Below are 8,603 nucleotides of genomic sequence, written 5' to 3'. Positions count from 1 at the left end.
ATTATTCTTTTCTTTCTATCCCACGATCATTTTTGCCTACTCTTTTAGCATCAATTTTTATCTTAGCAAATGAAATCACAGCAATGTTGTTGAGCTTGAGCGTGCAGTTCTAGAGCATTCTATACCAAGGCTTGTAACTCTATTGCATGTTCTTGCAAGTCCTATAATAGCTTCCTTGACACGTGCTTCATTTTGATAAGAAAGGGAGGCGAGGGTGATGGAAATCATCATTTTTCTTATAGCATTAACATTGACATCAATCCATTTCTTTTCGATCTGAGTCACTATGGTCAATCTCATGGACGGATGATGCATATATTTGGCCCTTGTATCATCATCAATGCCTTTTTGCTCTAGAAATCTCTGGTTTTTGGCAAGTTATCCTGCTTAGTTTGAGCAATAGACATAGATGGGACTATGGCCTAGGGATGACATCATGTTGTTACATAACATCATTATCCTAATCTTCATCATCATCATTGAGCTTTTGTAGGATCTTGTACATGGGTGGCTGCCAAAAAATTACTAAATTTCTTCATTTCTTCTTTGATATCATAAGCTTGACATGTTCTAAATCGTTTGCAATTTTTTTAGGTCGATTAAATTGTATCATATGTTTCATTGGCAATGACACTTGATTTAAGTGTATAGCATGCTACTTCAAGAATGCTCACTTTATAAGTTACTATTTGGGAAAATTAAATGTGCCACTCATTGGTTTGTTGTTCTCCCTTGGCAAGGTGTACCGCTATTGGTTTTGCCTCCTCAGCTTCCTTCTTGGTTTGGGCCAACTCCTCTAATAATTGTCTCCTTTATTTGGCATATGAGGAACTCTCAGCTTGCTATCCCCACAAAAAGATGGAAATGCAAGATTTGGTTGCCCTCCAATTGTTTGTGCATCATGAAAATTTGTCGGCTCTCTAAAGCTTCTAGACATTCAGCTGATTCCCATGTGTACTTGTATAGTGTAAAGGGATCAACATTCAAATACCTATTATATGTTGTTTGTATGGCTTGAATTCCTCGAGAAACAATGACCCACATCAAGATCCATTATTATTTATTTCATTGCTTGGCACTTTTGGTTGACACCATTGGTATGGTTGAAGCAGAAATTACCTATGACTTGATTGGCATCTCCTTGGGCTTTTTGGATGCTTTTTCAAAATTGGTTCTCTAGTCAAAATGACTCGTAATATCTTTCTCTATCTCCTCCATCTCTCTCTCTCTCTCTCTCTCTCTCTCTCTCTCTCTCTCTCTCTCTCTCTCTCTCTCTCTCTCTCTCTCTCTCTCTCTCTCTCTCTCTCTCTCTCTCTCTCTCTCTCTCTCTGTGTGTGTGTGTGTGTGTGTGTGTGTGTGTGTGTGTGTGTGTGTGTGTGTGTGTGTGTGTGTGTGTGTGTGTGTGTGTGTGTGTGTGTGTGTGTGTGTGTGTGTGTGTGTGTGTGTGTGTGTGTGTGTGTGTGTGTGTGTGTGTGTGTGTGTGTGTGTGTGTGTGTGTGTGTGTGCATTGCCCAATCAGGTTGTGCTTCTGGAACACCTCTAAGCAAGTCACAACATTGATGAAGGTTCATATGTTGAAGAGGATTAAGACAAGGAGAATGATACTACAAAGCCGGATCTTACTCTAATCAAAGGTCAAATGATGATTATGATGATGATACGGGCGCTCCATATCAGAGGCGAGCAACTAGTCAGGCTAAGCACCAGACCAATCCTAGTAGCAACATGATCAAATAACTAGCTTGATCAGACTCCAAGTAACCAGCTTGATCAAATGCCAAATACCCAACAAACTGGAGGTACGCAAGATTTGTTCTTCTGGCACACGGCTCAACAAAGTCAAAGCAATTCTAATAGAAAACGACTCGGACAACCATTCTAACTCTCTAATATCAAATCATTTTTATAGTTTTGAATAAATAGCTAGGACGAGAAAAGGCGGTCCACATCCAAAATAACTTGAAGGATAATGATGTCTACTCGAATCTGGAGAGGTTCAAACTGTTGTATGTGTTAGTAAGAATAATGCTCAAAAAGTGGAAGATTTAGAAGCATGATGCTAAAGAATGTCAGTTTTTTGAACACCCCAATGTCATTCAGGTTCTGACGAGGTCCCCAAATGCATGATACCACAAGTAAACATCGATGGGAATCCTCAAATCATAAAAATGACTATAATGAATACTTAGAGTTTAGGGATTCAACTGGAGATGCTATTGCAAAATCATCTTGCATAAAATTGCATGAAGACTATTAGGGATGAAATGAAGTCCTTGCTTCAAAAGTTGCAAATAGCAAGGAAGAAACTAGACCAAAGAGTGCATATGCTGTTGAAAAACAATGTAGCTACTAGTAGAGGGAAAGTCACACTGATGACTGTGAGGTGTTGGAAACACATGCAGCTAGCAATAGAGGCAAAGTCACATTGATTACTATGAGGGAACAAGAACAATCCCTCAAACGTCTATTTCACTTGGTCAAAAATCTTCAAAAAATGATGCATGCTAAAAATGAAATGGTGATGCACTATATAGAAGCTGTACCAAATTCACTTGTACTAATGTATGCCTTACCTATGCATGAGTCTCGACTACCCAAGTTCTATATGTAGATAAGAGGACATATGTTTAGATAGTAGACCAGCTTTGAAACTAGAATGAATGTTCCAGTGCTCTATGGGTAGCTTGGAAATCAGTGCTAAGTGACACTCAGAAGAAGGACAGAGTTTTAGCGTTGAAGTATGACTTGGCCAACTTCAGAGCAATGATGACTCAATGGAAGGACCAACTAGGAAAGTTGTTGAAGTACACAAATTACCTCCTTCAGTTGTCTTTTCAAGCATCAAAGAGATTCCAAACAAGGATCTACCCAACAGGGCCAGTCATGAATCATAATTTAGAGAAATGCCTTTAAAAAAATTCAAGGCCAAAATCAATGTCAATCAACCTGATCTAGCCAGATGAATGACAACTACCTCTATCTATCACAAGCTAGCCCAAACAAAGTTTTCGAAGGGCAAGAAAACTCTTTATGGTCAAGATACAAAGCAATGGCACTAGCTTGTGATAGATAGAGGTAGTTGTCATCCATCTGACTGGATGAGGCTGATTGACATTGATTTTGGCCTTGAAATAGAAGTAGAGATGTTGACTAAAACAAAGGGACGACGAGTAGAAACCTGTCAGCAAAGTTGTGGGCCACCAACTCTATTTTCTCAAAAGCCACCTAATGTAGTTCAAAGACCTACAACAAAGAAGTCACTAGACAAAAGGAAGGGAAAATGCAAAAGATGAAGTCTGTACATCTTGAACTTTGATATGACAAAGTTCAAGAAAGGGAAGGAGGATGTACTTGGTGGGAACAATTTCTTATCTCTAGAAAGTTACCTTGAGGTTTTCCAAAGTTACCACCAACATCGAGTGCTACGTGGAGCCACAAGGTAGTAGTTTTATATTGTACAATTGTATCGACCAGCCAGAACTTAGTTTTGATACTTATAAATAGAATCCATTCATCTCATTTTGGGGCTTCTTGACTCTTGAGATCTTATCTTTGTAATGCTTACATTTTGAGAGCCTACGAGAGCTTAGGAGCCCTCAATGTTGGTCTTTATATCATTCATATTTTCCAATCAATTATTCTTGAGTTCTCAATCTAAACCAATTGCTCTATCTCTAATCTAAATTTGAACCATAAGCTAAGTTTCTTTTATTCAATGTCTCATAATCTAAACCATCTATTTCATTTCCGTCTTGTCATTTATCTGAAGTCTAATGTCAAGTAATATCAACTCTTTTTGTGGTTGAATACAAAAACACACCTTGAGCATAAAAAAAGAGTAGCCTACGAAAAGAGGATTGTATTTTGGAAAGAGATGTGGCTGATGAAGCATACCCTTCCCTCAACACCTATTTGAGCAATTTGAATGGAATCATATTTTGGCAACAATGGATGTGTGTGTTAATGAATCGTCTCCTACCAAATTCTATTAATGACGAAGTTTCTGACATCATCCCTATATAAATGATGTCTATGAACAATTAGGAAGATAACCAGGTTGTTAATGATATTCAAGGACAACGCATAAAATGGAAGATAACTAGGTTGTTAATGATATTCAAGAAAAACGCATAAAATGAGGAGATATTTGTATTGAAGATACAAACTAAAATCTCTATATGTGAGTTAATACACCGAAAAACTTCATAAGCTACCTATGATGCTATGGGTAAATTCAAAGAGAATCTACTCACAATAAGCAAGCCTAGCATTTAAAAAGCTACCCATGATGCTATGGATGAGCTCAAAGAGAATCTACTCACAACAAGTGAGCCTCACAATAAAAAAGAATTAATTGAGCATGAATGCTAGCTAAGGATGGAGAAGAGACATCATTTGAATTCTTTAACAAAGACTAAATAGAGAGAGATACATTACTAACATAGAGGGGATATGGAACAACTAATGAAGATACTTATGCTAGCAGTGAGATGAAAACACAATATCTACAGATGGTGAATGTGCAAGTCTGTATAAAGGACAAAAAACCTATTTTTATTTGTTTCACAGGTCACGGAAACCAAACCCAAGAAGAAACAATTTAATAGGTGACCAGAACATAAAAGTAAAACATTTCAACAAGAGATGGAGCTGAACAAAATGGAACATAAAGCTCAATATCGGGAGCTGTAGAGAACGCTTGAAGTATGGACAATTGAAATATAGATTGATGAAGAGAAACAAAGAGATACGATAAGTATTTCAACACATCACAAAAAATATATCATACAAGATTGTAAGATCATTGTATGATAGCCAATGAGAGAGTTATGAGAACCAAAAAAATCTTACAATGGACCAAAGGATGCAAAACAAATTGACTTAGCCAACCTTGAGAAGGAATCAGAACCGGTTTGCATGGCCACTAACATCTGCCAAGGGGGACAAGATTTTGATTAAAACTCTAAAGGAGTACCTGTAGATATTTGCTTAGTCTTACAAAGACCTCTAAGGAGTGGATCTAGATCTCTTCCAACATACGATTCCTATGCAAGATGATACTAATCCTAGTCATTAAATGCCATATACTTATAGTGAAACCTTTGCAAGAAAAAATAAGGTTTTGTTGTGGTTTTGGAGCTAGAGGTTTCATTCCATTATTTGCAATGATATACACAAAAATTACCTATGGAGGCGCATAATATGGTGGTTCTACCATAGGTACTTTCATGTACCATCATTCCTCCGTATCATGGTTGAACTATTATCATTGTAAGGGGTAACTAGAGCTATTGCTTGTTCCTCTATTTGTATAGTAGGCTATACCCACTTAACAGAGATTTCATTTCCACTAGCTAAGGGAGGTTTCTGTCTAAAGACAGGCGCCTTATTGCACGCATAAGCTTTGGCATTGGATTCATGTTTGGCGAATACCTATGTGTCAATTGTCCTTGAGGCCTAACGGGAACATATTGTACATTCCCTCATACTTTGGCCTATAATAACACTCATGTGTCTCACGGTTAGTCCAATTACCCTCAATGGCGTACCATTTAAGTTGTTTTTGTTGAACTATTGGTTATCCCTGCAAAGGTCCTAAACCTATAACTCTCAATGGCATTTTTCTCTAGAGGCTAGCTATCATCAAATTCTTTTTCTTAAGCAATGTCTCATATTCTATCACAAAAAATGTTATTGCATGACTCTCTTGGGTAGATATAGCCGCAACCATCCTATCACTTTTAGCATCCAAATCCTGGTCATCCTCTTTGTCGATCGCATCAAGGATACACGTTTTTAATGTGGCGTGCTTCGTATTGCATCTAGTTTCTCATTCAAGAGTCAGACAAGTTTCTCCTTTTTTGAAATTTCCCGTTGAGGACACCTCGTCACATATTGTCTCATTAGACTTGCATAGTCCCTTATTGTTTCAAGTTGTTTATGTTTAAAGCTATGGAATTGTGCTATCATATTATGTTTAATCTCACTCTTTGAGAATGATGCTGAAAATCTTTTACGTGAGAGTTTCAAGACCTACAATAGTCCATGTTCCTAGAGTTTGAAACCAAGTTAGAGCCTTTCCTTCTAGAGTCATTTCAAAATCTTCTTTTTGAGTATGGAAGTCGTATACTCGTTTAGTCCGCATACTTGTAAAGTAGCCCAATGATCATATGGATCCCCAATCCCAGTGTACTTCTACCCATTTTCAGAAATCTGACGGTCTAGCTCTCCATGTATGGTCCACTCCCACTCTTTGAGGAACATTTCCAATTCCCACGTCCTGGAAAAATGTGTTATCACAATGTGATTCCCTTGACCTTCTATTAGCCGGGCAACCACCTTGTCTAATCTGAGGAGAGTTTTTATTTCCTCTCTTTATCCAATTCTTTGGTATAAGATCCCCACTCTCATCCGATATCGTTTGATTTTTTGTAGATCCCTTTTCATTGTCAGACTGCCAAATGATGAGTTTGTTGTTTGCTTGTTCAACATCTAATGTTTTACAGAGTACCTCGAATAAGTAGTTTTATCAATGTCTACCTTGGTCATCATGAGGAAGGTATTTTTTTATTTGTTTTGGGACTTACAGTGTGGCAACATAGGAGACTCCTCCTATCTAAAACCATAGATGATCTTGTTTTCATGAAGGGTATTGAATTTGTGATTTTTTGTCCACAATATATTGCTCAATTGCATCTCCATGCTCCCAATAATATACACCTATGTTTCATAGTCTGACTTGACACTCCACATGATTCGTGATTTGCCAAGATTTATCTATCAAGTCTCAAAGGATGGGGTTGCTCAATTACATCCTCCACTAGAACCTCTGGTGCTACTACTTATCCCCATTTCTCCACAATATAAGAATCATTGATCTTAAGGTATCTTGTACCTCCCTGATCCATAAAAATATACCCTACTCTACTAGTAAAGATGGAAGCTGTAAATTAGTATGTCATGGTCATCAATTCTAACATAGAGTTGTTCCCATGGGTGAACATAGAATTGTGCCTCGTGCTCATTTTTCATGTGGTGAGTGAGTAGGATCTTTTTGTCAAAGTAGTGCCCAACCTACCTTAGATTGAGAAGACCTTGAGGTCATTTCAAAGCTAGAGTTAGAGTAAATATCTTCTTGGTGCCCAATGTCCCAAGAAGCTATTCAACTTAATTGATTGAAGGAAAGCAACAAGTTTGAGCCAAAGGTAACATTGCAATTACCTCTTAACCTGTTTGCAATGTAACAAGGCATAGCCAAAAGTAAACTTGCAGTTACCTCTAACCTTTACTTCTAACCAATGTAGCTTCTAGTCTTTCTAGAGCCTTCAACCTGAGTTTCAGCAGTTGAACAACTTTTGGTGATCGCACAAGTTCACCAGAGGTCTCTTCTATACTAGGGTGAGGAGTGGTATAAATCTCAAGTTAATTTGAAAGAATCACGATCCATGCAAAACAACCAATTCCATTTTGACAATGCCAACTTGTGGCCTCAAGTGTACAAAAAGTCCCCACCAATTTCCAATGAACTTGAAGTTGATTTCACTGGTCAAAAATCCAAGTTTCCAAGCTTGTATTTGCACATATTGTATAATCTATGAAAGCAATGAAATATGTAGCACCACCTAGTGACTTTGTAGACAGAGACCCACACACATCCAAATGCACTAGATTTAATTTCCCAAGCTTCTTCTTGTTTGACAAACAATAAGAGATTGATCTAGCATGCTTTCCATACACCCAATGCTCACACAGTTCAAAGTTTGAAAAGTTGAAAACATGCAAACAACTCAGATGAGATAGAGCTTTCATTCCATTCTAGCTCAAATGGCTTAACCAGCTATGCCACAAGAAGATATTTTGTTGCTCGATTATATTTACACCATTATCTTGGATTATAAACACATATAAAGGTTAAAGAGAACCACACTTGAACCCTCTATCCAAGACCAAAGATCCTTTCTGAATCTTCCACTTTCCATCACCAAAGCATATATGATAACCACAACCATTTAAGTGCCCATCAAAAAACACACTCTTAATGACTAGGCACGTCTCACATTCTTAAGCACTAGTCAAGAACAATCAGTAAGCCTCACAGTGTCACCTGCACCAACGATATCACAAGCAAAATCACTGCCCAAATGTACACGTCCATGTCTACCAATGTCATACCTAGAAAACCACTCTCCATGTCTTACCCCAAGCCTTAATGCAACGTCCCAACTCGCGAGTTACATACCTTATTTCTTTGTTTTATTGAGACAATCCCATATAATTGAGCATGTACCCAACCTAAGCACCCACGAGCGAACATCCATATCAAGATTCTAGATTACAAGAAGAAGATAAAAGTTTTAATGTCGTGAGAATAATCCCAAGAGATAGAGGGCAAGAGCAACTGATTAAGCAAGTACTTCAAGGAGTAACACTTTACACCCATTTACATATAAAGCACATAACTCAATTAAACTAACGTTTGGGGAGATACAATCACAACCATGCAATTACATGACCCCATTTAAAACAATTTAGAAGGAAAGAATATTTTTTGGTCTCATATCAGCTATTATCTCGTTGAGGATAAAAGAACCTTTGGGGTGCCT

This window comes from Adiantum capillus-veneris, chromosome 20 (assembly GCF_014529385.1).
Source record: "Adiantum capillus-veneris isolate H3 chromosome 20, ASM1452938v2, whole genome shotgun sequence".
Taxonomy (NCBI): Eukaryota; Viridiplantae; Streptophyta; class Polypodiopsida; order Polypodiales; family Pteridaceae; genus Adiantum; species Adiantum capillus-veneris.
Note: the sequence above shows the minus strand (reverse complement) of the source record.